General features: G+C 46.2%; 1 protein-coding gene across 6 annotated transcripts in view; it reads right to left on the reverse strand.

Annotated features, from left to right (window-relative positions):
- Positions 1 to 13493, reverse strand: part of DRD2 (dopamine receptor D2) — a 31273-nt gene that overhangs the window by 15877 nt on the left and 1903 nt on the right. The gene's annotated exons all lie outside the window — the stretch shown is intronic.

The raw sequence follows: 13493 nt of genomic DNA on the forward strand, positions 1-13493 counted from the left end.
TGTGATTTTGCCTCAGTCATGGCCCATTTAAGATGAAATCTGGAGCTCAGGGTGAGATTTCAGGGCCCAAGCTTTTCTCTAGACTCCAGAAATTATTTTGGGCCCTAACTCAGGGTGCACCCAAGAGGGAAAGAGCAGCCAAAGCCATGAATTCTAATTCTAATTCTAGAGCATCCCCAAGGGCCCTGTCCCACTCAGAACAGGCCCCACCTGCTGTCCCCAAGGCATTTGGGCCTGCAGGTGTTGCCAGGTTAAAATTTCCTGCTAATTTTGCTGCCCAGAGCTGCCCATCACTCCCAGGCAGAACCTCTCCAAAGATCTGGCACAGAAATCAATGTCTAAGTGGAATTTGCACAGAACACTGCCTCCCTGGATGTTGTCACTTTGCTCTGGAATTCTGGAATCAATGGGCCATGGGAAGCTGTCAAACTGACATCCTTTCTGTCCTCAAGGTGTTCGCTGAGAATGCGACAAAAATATTCCAGTCGAATGAAAAAGCAGCATTTCTTTGGAGCACAGAGAAAGTGGAAGAAAAGGGAAGGGGGGAAATGTGCTTGAGGAGCTGCTTTGTTTCCCTGTTCAGGGGTTTTGTGGAGAGGGAAAACAGGTATCTTCTGCAGTAGTTTCACTGTTTTTTCTTTTGCATGCAAGCCCAGAATTGCTGTGGATTCCTGGTCGTGGTTCCCTGGAGAGCAGGGAAGGTGTGGAGCAGCAGGCACGGAGTGAGAACCTTTTCCTACTCATTTCTGCTCAGGGGGCAGCTCTGCAGGCTCTGAGGAGGAGGAGGAGGAGAGGCCAGGAATGAGGCAAACATTGTAAATCCTGCCTTGACCTGAGAGCTCTGCTGATGCTGCTGAAAATGCCCAAGCCCTGCCCTGGGCTCCTCAGGAGCAGCTGGCACAGGGTGACCCAGCACGGTCCTGGTGGCTCTAAATAAACACAGCTCCCCCAGGCACCCTGTGGCTGATGCAAATGCAGCAGGGAGGTGACAGGGGAGGTGGCAGCCGTGACTGAGGCCTGGCAGTAATTACACCTGAGAGCTTCTGAGCACGGCTTGGGGGAGGCACAGCTCTGCTTTCCACCCTGCCCCTGCCCTCCCTGTCTGCAGGAACCGCTCATGAGCAGGAGGTTTGGGCGCCTCTGCACACACAGGGGCAGAATTGGAGACAAAAATCTGGCACATGGATCTCCTCAAGCCAGGTCCTATGAGCTCTTGGAGACCTGTTCCTACAAAAATCCTGCCCAGGCTGGGTTTTCAGGGGGCTGAATTCTAATTTCAACACTGCAGCCTTTATGTCGATCAAGCCAACAGTTCTGCCATCAGCTCCTTCCAAAAGCCTCTGGAAAATCTCCCTCCTCTGCCTCTCTCCTGGCTCCCTGTTCCCCTGATCCTTTGCTATCCAGGATATCAAGGGTGTGTTGATTGCAGCTATTGCTCACTTCTGATTCAGAAACATTCCTGGTTCTGCATAATTGTCACCATCACATTTTCTGAAAAATCCTCTTTGCCCAGGAGTCTTCTCCTGGGGAGCTGAGCTGCCTCAGAGGAAAAGGAAAACAGTAATTATCTCATTTGCTTCTCCTGTGTTTTGCTGCTTTGGAATGTGGTTTGGAGATTGTTTATCCAACAGGTGAATTGTTTTGACTTAATGACCAATCAGTGCCAAGCTGTGTCAGGACTCAGGAGTTTTTCATTTTTATCTTCTAGCCTTCTGTCTGTATCCTTTCTGTACTCTTTAGTATAGTTTAGTATAGCATTCTTTAATATGGTATGATATGATGTGATGTGATGTGATGTGATGTAATGTAATGTAATATAATATAATATAATATAGTGTGATATAATGTGCTATAATGTGATATAATGTGATATATATAATATAATACAATGTAATGTAATACAATACAAATATCATATCATATCATAATAAATTAGCCTTCTAAAAACATGGAGTCAGATTCATCACTTCCTTCCTGCCACGGGGGACCCTGAAAATACCACAGATAATAACTTGATTGGGTGCTCTTGCTGGAAAATGCCGCCCATGACAATCCCTAACTGGGTGCTCCTGCTGGAAGGTGCTCAGAGTCCCCCTGAGCACCCGGTGCCAGCTTTGCCTCGTGCTCAGCAGAGCTCTGAGAGGGCCCTGTGGGTGACACCACCCCGCTGCCACCAGGGCCTCTGAGTCACCCACCCTTGCTGATGCCACCGCGGCGCTTTCTGTTCCCAGCCTGATGATCACAATCACATTGCTCAGAGCTCCCTGCACCCATTCCAGGCTGTGATTCACCCCCTCCCAGGCAGCAGAGACCCTCAGGAGCCTCCTCTGGAGCACAGCGAGGGTTTCCTGCCTCTGGAGAGGACAATCCCAGCGCCCGGTGGCTCCAGAATTTCCAGGCTGAGCCCTGGTTTTAAGGCAGATTTCTCACTTCTCCATCCGTGGTGCTGCTCCTTCGAGCGTCCCTCTTTCCCTATGGAATTTTTTGCCTGAATTTGTATTGCAGGAAGGAAAGGGAAGAGGTTTCATCCCAGAGCATTTGTCCTTCACGCCTGTGATGGAGCAGAACCTTCCCCAGGACTGTGCTCTGCCCTCCCAGCTGAAATGCAGGGCACACATCAGGCTGGAGCCCTGCAGAAGGATGTCCTGAGGCTCAATTTCTCTGGGGATTCACTGCCTGCTGCTTTCAGGCCGTCTGAACATCTCCTCCTTCCAGGTTTCTTAGCAAGTCCTCATGGAAGGGGAGAATTCAGGGATATCTTCCCTAGAGGGGGAGGAATGCTCCTGTACCTTCCTTTAACCTGTCCTTCTGCTAATAAAGAGCAGGTTCCATTTTCAAAGGAATCTTTAAAATTAAAGATTAAGGCTTCGCCTTCATTCAAGGCTTGCAGCCAAATATGCTTTTATCAGAAATCCTCCAATTTTAACATTTTCTCACTCCAACATGTTAAACTTCAGCAAGGAGAGGTCCTAGTGGATTGGTTTGTGTTGTTTGCTTTGGGGTTTTTGTCATGAAATAATCATTTTAGGACCATTTGGGGGTATAAATAGCTCCCTCCAGCCACCATCTCCTCCCAGAAAAGCCCAGCACTGCCCCTGCCCACCTGGAATTCTGGAGAGCTTTGGGTCCTGCCTGCCTGCAGAGCCTTGGGCTCCTGCTGCTGTTTAAGAATCTGTGGGTGCAGGGCAAGCTTTGATCTCTGCAACATTTGGCAGATGAATTTCTCAAGCTGGAGTTGCTCCAGACACAGCCCACTTGAGCCCTTCTCAGCTGGGTGGAGAGGATGGGCAGAAAAGGCTTTTTTAAAACCATTTCTGACTCTGTGCTTTCAGCTTTGGACACGCAGCCAGAAATACTGGGCACAGCTCGATTTTCAGTGGCTAAAGGGAAGGATTTATTCTTCCCCTGTGCTCTCACATAGGGATGGTCTCTGTCAGAGGCAGCTCTTCAGCCTGCAAGATATTGGTTCTTATTAAACATTGCATTGCTATAGACCCAACATCCTGTTCTCCACAAAAGCTCTTTTTTTCTGCTCATAATTCCTTTATCTGTATCCTAATGCCAAATCTCTCTGACGAGATCTGAGCCTCTGACTAATCTAATAAATTCCCAGCTTCATGAATGCTGGGGATCTGTGTTCCTCTAGAATCTGTGCTGTGTTTGAGATCATCCACCAATGTCTGCAAATAACTCTTGATCAGTCACACAGCCAATTGTATTAATTTTGAGGAATTGGAAAGGTTGAATCTCTTCACTTCCCACCCCCCTTAGTTATGTACAAAAGTGGCTGAAATTTGAACAAAATACTTTCTTTAAGTGTTGGCAAAGCACTTGCTGGCAAAAAAACGTGGCAGATATTTAAGGGGTATTTTTTTCCATTATTTGTTTTTGTCTGTCTAATGTTCACATTTTGGTACTTGGCATTTGAAGTGTAAAACAATTTAATTGCAGAAATAGGTTGTGTTAATTCCTTGGCTGAATAAACCCTTTTTGCTTCCCCTGTTTATGCAGCACCTGGCACAGGGACACTGCGAGCTCTCGAGTCCTTCAGCCACACTTTATTAAAAGTAAATAATAATAATTCAGATTGAAGCCATCAAATATTTGCCCTCCACTTATGTCAGGGAGCACTCGTTGAACATCTGCTCTTTGCATTGCCACTCCTCCCCCTGAGCTTGTTTGCAGAAATGTTTGCCAAAAGCAGCGAGTTCCAGAGCACAGCTCTTTGTCTCCCCTTTCCCTCCCCTCCTCTTCTCCTCAGATTTCTGGGACTTTGCCCCAAACCATCCATGACTAAGATTTGCCCCCAGTCCCATGAGCAGCTTTGATGGGGATGTGTCAATCAGCACAGCCCTTGCTCCAAGTGCATCTTCCCTGCATTTAAAACCCCAAGAAAACACAATTAATTATTGCCTGTCCCTCGTGGCCAAGGAGCAGAGCCAGCTCCCATCTCAGAGGGAAGGCTCCCAGCATTGCTCCATCCAGCTCTCCTCAAATTTCAAATCCTAATGATCCTTAATCATTTCATCCCTGGGCTACATCAGCTCAGCTATTCAAATCCTGACTTCCAGCACCCACCTCTGTCATCTCTGCAGGCAAAAGGAGAGGAGGAGGTGAAAAATGTGTATTTTATTATTGGCTTTTCACAAATATTAAATGAATATTATATGTATATATATAAAAATATTCAAATGAATATTATGTGTACTATGTTAGAAAGTGATGCTGTATTAATTTTCTTAAGTAGTGTGTTAAATACAGTTTTAGGTTATAACGTTAGATTATAAGTTAATGTTTAAGTTAATGTTACAAGGTTATAAGGTTATTGGTTATTATTAGGTTATAAGTTTTAGGTTATATATAGTTTTAGGTTATAATGTTACAATAGAAACCATGATGTGTAAGATATTTTTTTAAAGAGAGGAATGAGGTACTCACACTGAGATAGCAGCCACAGGACACCTGAATCTTTCAGAGAAATGGAATTCATTGCTCCCTTATCAGAAGAAATGAACTTTTGCCTGCCTTGCTCAGCCCTGCAGAGCTGTCAGGATTCAGAGGAAGAAGCTGACCCTGCCCAGCCAGAATCCTGTGTTTGAATGGAATTTCTGCATCATGGATGAGGTGTATGAATATGCAACAGGCTGGTGCTTTTAAGGGTTAATCCTCTGTTCATGTGGGTCCTTTTTCAGGCCTATTTTGCCCAGAAAGAGGTACCCAGACTGTCCATAACTCTTTGTTTTCATTGTCTTGTATTGTCCTAATCCTAACTGTCCAAATTATTATCCCTCTAATTACATTGCTATTTTTATCACCGTTTTATTACTATTAAACTTTTGCCATTTGCAAACCAACTGATTGGCGTTTTTCACAAGGAGGAGCCACCTCTCCCTCTGGATCCGTCCTTTCCCAGCTGCTGTGGGCGCTGAGCCGTGCAGGAATTGCGCTGGATCAGCAGCTCTGGGAAGCAGCATCTGTTCTCCTGGGGAGCTCCTGCTCTGCCCTGGGGCCTCTCCAGCACAAGTGTTTGCCTGCCCTCCTTGCTCTGACCTTCCCCAGACGCACAGAAAGGTTCATTCCCTTTGATATCTGCAATTCTTCATCCCTCCCTGCCGTGTCTCCCCACCCTGCTGCTGCTGCTGCATCATCGTGTCCCTTCTCTGCTCGGCTTGCCCCACCTGCAGAGTCACCAATTCTCGTCTTTGCTGCTCCTTTTTTTTTGCCACAACACTCACATTTTTGGGAAAATCATCGCTCCCAGGCAGGGTGTTCAGGTTCCCTAAGAAAGATGCTCAGCTGGGCGCCCTGGGGGTGTTTCTGTGCATTTTGGGGGAATATTTTTCCCTGCCTGGCCTTTGGAAATCTTTTCCTGGTCAGTCGAACTTCCCAAGAGCAGAGGGGTCCCACAGCACATTTTAAATTCTCTCATGTTTAGTGAATGCTGGTAGTGGAAGGATTTTGCTTCCATCAGGTGTGGTACCACCTGTTTTCCAGGTGAAATTGTGACTATTTTCAAGGTGAAATTGTGACTATTTTCAGATGAAATCATGGCTATTTTGGAGGTCAAATTGTGGCTATTTGAAGGTGAAATCATTACTATTTTAAGGTGAAATCGTGACTATTTTCCAGGTGAAATCATGGTTATTTTCAATGTGAAATCATGGTTATTTTCAATGTGAAATCATGGCTATTTCAAGGTGAAATCATGGCTATTTTCCAGGTGAAATCATGGTTATTTTCACTGTGAAATCATGGCTATTTTCAGGTGAAATCATGGTTATTTTCAATGTGAAATCATGGCTATTTTCAGGTGAAATCGTGGCTATTTTGCCTTTTGCCTGTTACAAAAGTGGTTCAAGTTTTTCTCTTGTTTTCACCAGCAGGAACCACCAAACTGAACTTCTCCCATTGAAACCTCACTAAAATTCAGGCAAACACCCTGAGGTGCTGCAGTGGAGCCACAGCTCAGGTGTGGAGCACAGCCCAAGAACAAATTGGACTTTCCAGGTGTCTCCAACCTCCTGACAGAGCATCCCTTGCTCACTTCATGGTTTTGGGCTGATCATACCCAAAAAACCACTTTGGACAAACAAACAATTTCTTCCCATATTCCACAAAACTTGTTGGGAGCATCACTGACAAATCCCCAGCCAGGGGAAAAAACGTGAACCTTCAGTGCTGCATTTTTTGGCTGATTGGAGGAATTTCTCTCTCTGTGTCCCTGGGATCACTGCACATGCTCAGCTGCTGCTCTCCTGAATTTTATTTGACTTTTGCACAGTCAGCAAAGTTTCCAGCCTGCTGGGAAGTGCACACTCCATCCGTTATGAACCCAATTCCTAAATCCAGGGGCTGGGACAGTGAATTGCACATGATTTCCATTTCCCTTTAATCCACAAAGTCATTAGCTCCACAAAGCCATGAATATTTTCCCCTGCTTGGCAGGGAGCAGATTTCCTTTCAGATGAAGCATTACAAGGAGCTGTAATGTTTTTAATTAAGGTGCTGGGTGCCAGTTATTGTGCAAGTTCAGGCAGGACTAAAGCCAGGACTGTTTAATTCATCAGCAAATAAAAATCACAGGGTGCAGGGACTAAAATCATAATCTGAAGAGAGGTGCCCAACTCGCTGAGGGTGAAACAGGCACAGAACCCCAAGAAAAGCCTCCTGCAGACACTGCTCTTGGTCATCCTGCAATAAATATTCTCTGTTACAGTTCAGGCACCTGTGGCTTTGTTTTTTCCCTGGCACCAGCGATCATTCCCACTCATAGTGGTCACTGTCTTGTCCCACCTGACCCATTCAATAGCATATTTTTATGGGAGCACTGCAAGCTGATGGACAGGTGCAAGTTATTGAACTCCCTCTTTGGTAATTGCTCTGCCTGTTATTCTTTTTTTCATTAATTTTTTCTAACATGCGTTATTCTCTCTACAAACGATCCTCTTAAGCTAAATTTTGATGGTTGTGATTCTGAGGCCTCCTGAATCAGAAATTCAGTCATAAAAATTAAATTGCAAAGTGTAGACCCAAAGAAATTGGACATTATTATTATTATTATTATTATTATTATTATTATTATTATTATTATTATTATTAATTATTTTATTATTAATTCTATTATTAATTTATTATTATTGTTGTTGTTATTGTTATTATTATTAATGTTATTATTAATGTTATTAATGTTACTGTTATTGTTATCATCCATCCTTGTCATTTTCCATTAGGGTTGTGATTTCCTAATTGATTCTTCCTTCACGCCGAGAGAGACAAAAAAATATAAATCTTGAGATAAATAAAAATAACACTTGGAAAGGATGACAAAGGGAAGTACAGAGCACCAGACATCACACGTAGACAAACATCCTCCCACAGAATTGGGTTCCTGCACACGGATTTCTGCTTTCATTAGGGGAACCTCTCACAGAAATGCAGGCTGGGCTCCAGAGAGGACGGCTGGGGACCAGGGTGTCCCCACGATGTTTTATTAAAATCCTTTTGCCAGAATTTTCCTCCTGAGAAGCTGAGAGGCCTCAGAAACAAAATGGAAACAATAATTATCTGATTGCTTGGAACGTGGTTTGGAGGTTGTTCACCAACAGGTGCAACTTTGATTGGTTTCGTGTGAATTGGTTTTAATTAATGACCAATCATGGCACAACTGTGTTGGACTGTCTGGTCAGTCACAAGATTTTATTTTTCATTCCTTTCCAGCTTTCTGATGTCTACTTTCTCTTTCTTTAGTATAGTTTTAGTATAGCATCTTTAATATAATATATATAATAAAATAATAAATCAGCCTTCTGAAACATGGAGTCAAGATGCTCATCTTGTCCTGGAGACCCTCACACACCACCACACCAGGGCATGGTAATTTTTCCTAAGCCTTCTGATGTTGACATTCTTTCTGTAAATAACTCCTTGTTTTGCATTCTTTTATGGAGGAGGAGAAATTGGATGGGCTGTTGGTTTGTGCAGTGTCATTGGAGAGGTGGCACTGTCACCCTCCAACCCACTGTCACTTTTGGAAATCTGTAAATGTTAGAATCAGAAATTAAACTCTCTCTTTTTCACCTTAGCAAGCTGAGTGTCCACGTGGTTTTATTGTAAGGACAGGAGGGAGCCCTGGAGAAATCCCTGGGTGGGAATCCCTGAGGGTGGGAGCTGCTGTGGCCAAATGGGCTGGAATTCACTCTCAGGAAACAAACCCAGGGCCAGGGATCCCCTGACCTGTTCCCTCAGTGCTACCCTTGGAAATATGAAACCCTGCTCTGCATCCTATTGCTGAACTTGAGGGAAAGGCTCCTCTTTCAGTCTGGTTTTCTAGAGAGGAGAGATGAGCAGCAGCCTGGATCTCACTGGTGCCTGATGTGCCATTTCAAAATAATAATAACAATAACAATAATAATAATAATGGGAGTTCTTTATAATAATAACTGTCATGCTTTAATTAGCTCCTGTTTTAGAGCACAGGCCCCAGGCATGGATCACAGCCTGCTTTACAAATAAAAATAAACCAACGTGTGGGACTCCACTCACATGGAAATTCTGATGTTGACTTTTTGACCCCCTTGTTAGACTCCCTCTAATTCTTACAGTTTTGCCATCAAAGTGAAAATAAGGAGCTTTACACATGCCTGGACACGGTGGGCTGAAATATTCCTGTAGTATTTATTATAATCCCCATTTTAGTACTCACAAACACATTTTTAGAGCATCCATAACCTCATGGGGATGATGAATGATTCATGTACTGGGACATGAGTGATTCTTCCTGTTCAACAATATGTATGTGAATGTGGGGGGGTGTTTCTATTTTTAAGGGATTTGAAATTAGCAAGTTCTTCATAATTGTGGCTTTTCAAAGCCGGGTGACTGAAATTCACCTCCCAGATCTGCGTGGGGACGTCTCAGGGAGAGCAGGAGGCTGGAGGTGTCCTGGCCCCTCTCTGGGGTGGCCTCCAGGGATGGAGACAAGGCTGGGACTAAAAGGTGCTCAGAGGAAACAGATCAAGTGCTGGACACCTAATTCCAGACTCCAGTAATCCCAGAGACAATCACATTTTTCTCGGCTGTCATACAAATATGCAGAAGCTTGAAATAAGCAGATACAAAGGGGCTGGGGGTCAGAGAGTGCTTGTTGCAGAGAATCTTAATTTGCTGGAGCTCCAGATTGCCTGAGATATCAAAATAGGAGGGGGTTTAGACAAGTAATTTGCAAGGTGCCATATTTGAGGTAATAGCTCTAAGTTCTCTGCTGGAGTGTGTCAGCTGCAGCATTCAGGGGAGCTGATTGAAAAACCTGAGCTGCTGCTGAAGGGTTCATTTCTCTCCCTGGAGCTGCAGATTGCACAGAGCACTCTCAATGGCCTTGATTTTGCTGATCCATCCCCAGCCTGGGGCAGAGAGCAGGATCCAGTATTTGTATTTTTGTGTGCGTTGATCAGCCCCTGAGTGCCTGCAGACCCTGGCACGCCCGAACAGCCGAGGCTGCAGAGAGATTTGGGATAAATTAAAGCAGGAGGATGCCCAGCAGAGGCTGCAGAGGGTTTTATTCAGGTGACTCCATGATTACCTTTCCCCAGGCAGCTCCGTGGGTTTATTTATGCCCCTGTGAAGTGTGAAGTGTGGCCATGCCTGAGCTCCCTGCAGGGCCCGTGCTGTGCTCTGTTATCCCAGCTTTTATTGCTCCTTGCAGCCTCTCCCTCTCCCCAGCGCTCCAGAACACATAAAGCTGCATTTACATTTTCTGAATGGACTAATCATGGCTCTCTGCTTTGATAAAGAAAGTGCAGCCTCCCACATAACCACATGGAAACCAACAGGGAAGAGTAAACCAGAAATAAACCCATTCTGGGGGGTTGAGAGAAAAATACCCACCGGGATAATTGGGAGGGATGTACAGAGAAGCAGCAACTGAACACACAGTCACATCTCCAAAAAAAAAAAAAAAAAAAAAAAAAAAAAAAAAAAAAAAAAAAAAAAAAAAAGAAAAAAATTACAATGCTAAAAATACCCAGGTGAAGGACAGCGAGAGAAAACATGATTGAAGCAGAACAATTGGGAGAGGAGTTAATAGTTATTAGCAATCACTTCAGATTGAATATAGGTTGGTTTTGTAACAGCACAGGGGATGATGCATCTGACAGGACTTAAACAATTGCCTCCCTCTTCCCCAAAGGATCTCAGGAGCCTGGCACTCACTGCTCAGTGTCCCTGCTCCTCAGGAGCTGCTCAAAGTTTTTGTTTGTCAAAGGCAGCAAAGTTTGATCCCAGACAAAGCTTTCCAAACCTATAGTCCAAGCCTCAATACATTTTAACCTTCAGCCCACTGTATTTTCTCTTAGCCTTAGAAAAATACCCCTGGGAGGCAGAAGTTCCACCAGTCTGGGATCTTTTTATCCGATTCTGCCTTTGCCTGGGCAGGAGTGTGAGAGTGGAGAAATGTTTGTGATGTTTCTGCAAACACTCCCCCATCACCCAACTGCTTGCTGTGCATTCATTAACAATCTGTGGACTTCTCTCCCCCGGAATTGCAATTCCCCGGGCTCCCCAGCACCTGGGAACGTTCTGCACCCAGATACCAGTGCCAGGGCTCCCAGCTCAGTGTTCGCTGTCCTGCACCTCCTGGCAGGGAATGTCAGCTCTGGGCACGTGGGAATTCCAAAGCCAAGTCCCAGATTTCCTCCGTGCTCACGAGGAATTTGTGCACAGAGGGTGAAATTGAAAACGAGTTATCCTGAAAGGATTGTGAGGGGTGTGAGCCAAACCCATCCTCTTCATAGCTGGAGAACTACCAAACCTTGAAGATTAATGTTTTCCAAAGGGTTTGTTGGTTGGTTTTTTTTGGCTGCTGTTTTAGGGAATTTGTGTCTGGTGATTGTTACAGAACGAACCTTGTAGGTCCCTCCCAGCTCAGGATATTCCTGGTTCCATCAGCTTCACCTGCAGCTCCAGAGCTGAAGTACCCAGAGCAGGGAGGGTGGAGATTTGCTGAATTAGAGCAAAGGATGGGATTGAGGAGGAGAACACCCAGGGAATGGCCCTTTTTGTGCCAGGCCTGTGCCACAGAGGGGGAACAGCTCTGTCACAGGTCCTGCCTGCCCTGAGCTGCCCAGTGCCTGCCCTGAGCTGCCCAGTGAGATTTTTCTGTGCTGCAGATGCATTTCCCAGCAGGTTTGTCCCTGCTGTGAACCCTGCCTGGTCCCTGCAGCCTGGAGCAGCCTGGGGCAGAGAGCAGGATCCAGTATTTGTATTTTTGTGTGCGTTTATCAGCCCCTGAGTGCCTGCAGACCCTGGCACGCCCGAACAGCCGAGGCTACAGAGAGATTTGGGATAAAGGAAAGGAGCTCCAAAAGCAGGAGGATGCCCAGCAGAGGCTGCAGAGGGTTTATTCAGGTGACTCCGTGATTACCTTTCCCCAGGCAGCTCCGTGGGTTTATTTATGCCCCTGTGAAGTGTGAAATGTGAAGTGTGGCCATGCCTGAGCAGCCAGGGCAGGGCAGGGGACAATGCCAGGCGCACCCATGAGGTGCCAGGAGGGCAGAGCTGTGTCCCTGCTGTGAACCCTGCCCGGTCCCTGCAGCCTGGAGCAGCCTGGGGCAGCCTGGGCAGGGCAGGAGGACAATGCCAGGTACATCCATGAGGTGCCAGGAGGGCAGAGCTGTGTCCCTGCCAGGCAGGGGTGGCTCCTGAGCAGAGCTGAGCACACCAAGGGCACCCCGTGTCCTCCTGCCTGGCACAGGGGCACAGAGGGGTCACCTGTGCCTCTGCTGACCCCTCTGTGGGCACAAATCGCTCAATCCCCACGGCCAGGCAGGCTCAGGGGGGATCCCCCTCAGCTCAGGGTGATTTGGGGTGTGGGAGCAGTGTCAGGATGGGCACGGGGGACACTGTGTGGCCCCTGGTCCCACCCAGACCCCGGCCAAGCCTTTCCTGCATGGTAGCAGTGACACAGGGGCAGAATCTCACAGGGAAGGAGCCCTTAAATATACCCACACTGACTGCTCCTCGCTTTTGGGGGGTCACAGGCTTCTCTCTAAAGCCTGAAGCTTGCACATCTTCTTCTCCAGTGTGGCAGTGAAGCTCATTTCCACACACAGTGTGTGTGTGTGCCCATGGAAGTTAGGTGGAAGTGTGGAAAGCACAGCAGATTTTACACTGGGGTTCATAAATCAGTAGAAAACTCTTTTACAAAACTCTGTTCAGAAGTAAGGAAGGAAGCCTTGAACGTAACAGAATTTCTGCAGCATGGAATAGAAGTTAAGGGGGGGAATAACAAGAACTACAGCAGTCTTTCCTTGATGGAGTCAGAAATATTGCCAAGAGTTTTTTTTTCCTAGATTACTACAAGCAATTACTTCAAAAGAGATAAAAACCAGGGCTTGGAGTTTTTAATACCACAGTGTGTGTAAAGAACAATAACGCCACAAAAGCCTGAGCACGTAGGAGACCCAGCCCACGCTGTTTAGCGTGTGTAACCCATTTGACCAGCCCTGCCATAACCTGCTTATTTATAAAACAAACCAGGCTGTTTTCCTTTTCAGTTTGGAGCTCCACTCGAGCAGCAGTGATTCATGCTCCACACACATGCTGGGAGCTGTGCAGCTCCACGTCTGGCATGTGGGAAAGCTGGGATGGGAGAGAGACTTGAGAATTACAGAGTGGGGAAGCGTGATCTGGGGTAGAAACAACCCACAGGCAACAGCTTGGACCAAAAATACTCCAGGGCTGAGCAGGACCCAGCGCCAGCCTGGAGTTTGGTTCCCTAAAGCCCTAAAGCCACACTTTGCACTGGTTTCAAAAGGCTGGATGGAACTTAGAACTGGGGGGAAAGGAAAAAAAAAGAATTAAGGTCGAGACAAAGGTGATTGTAAACACAAAATCTGCTTGCAGCATTCAGGGAAGAATTTCTGAGAGGTTCCCTTCCAGGGGTTCTTCAGGAAAGGGTGGCAGATCCCCTGTTCTCCACTGGGGAGGATTGTTCTGCG

This window comes from Agelaius phoeniceus, chromosome 23 (assembly GCF_051311805.1).
Source record: "Agelaius phoeniceus isolate bAgePho1 chromosome 23, bAgePho1.hap1, whole genome shotgun sequence".
NCBI lineage: Eukaryota > Metazoa > Chordata > Aves > Passeriformes > Icteridae > Agelaius > Agelaius phoeniceus.